The sequence below is a fragment of the Penaeus monodon genome, chromosome 21 (assembly GCF_015228065.2).
Source record: "Penaeus monodon isolate SGIC_2016 chromosome 21, NSTDA_Pmon_1, whole genome shotgun sequence".
NCBI classification, from domain to species: Eukaryota; Metazoa; Arthropoda; class Malacostraca; order Decapoda; family Penaeidae; genus Penaeus; species Penaeus monodon.
The window spans coordinates 19015223-19015540 of record NC_051406.1 but is presented as its reverse complement, the minus strand read 5'-3'; positions in this window follow the sequence as shown (position 1 = coordinate 19015540).

Sequence of the window (318 nt, the reverse complement as noted above, 5' to 3'; positions counted from 1 at the left end):
AAAAAAAAATTCAACTCATAAAGGAAGACACATCCTACAGTAATGGAATGATCTTGGTAAAGCGATGAAAATTACACATAGCTATTTTAACATTTTATTCACATTCATCACAGTGTTCTCCAGGACTCTATGAGGTTAATATAACATCTTAAAGAAGAATATTGAGCTACGCACAGTTACAAATCACATACTGGCCGTCGTCCCAAATCCATGTTCAGTCTACGGCTTTGGCTTCATGTTTCTGTAGGCAAGCGCATTCGACACGAGCCACAAGGGATATTTGCAAGCCAGCCAGATCGAGGCAAGCTACAAGATGAG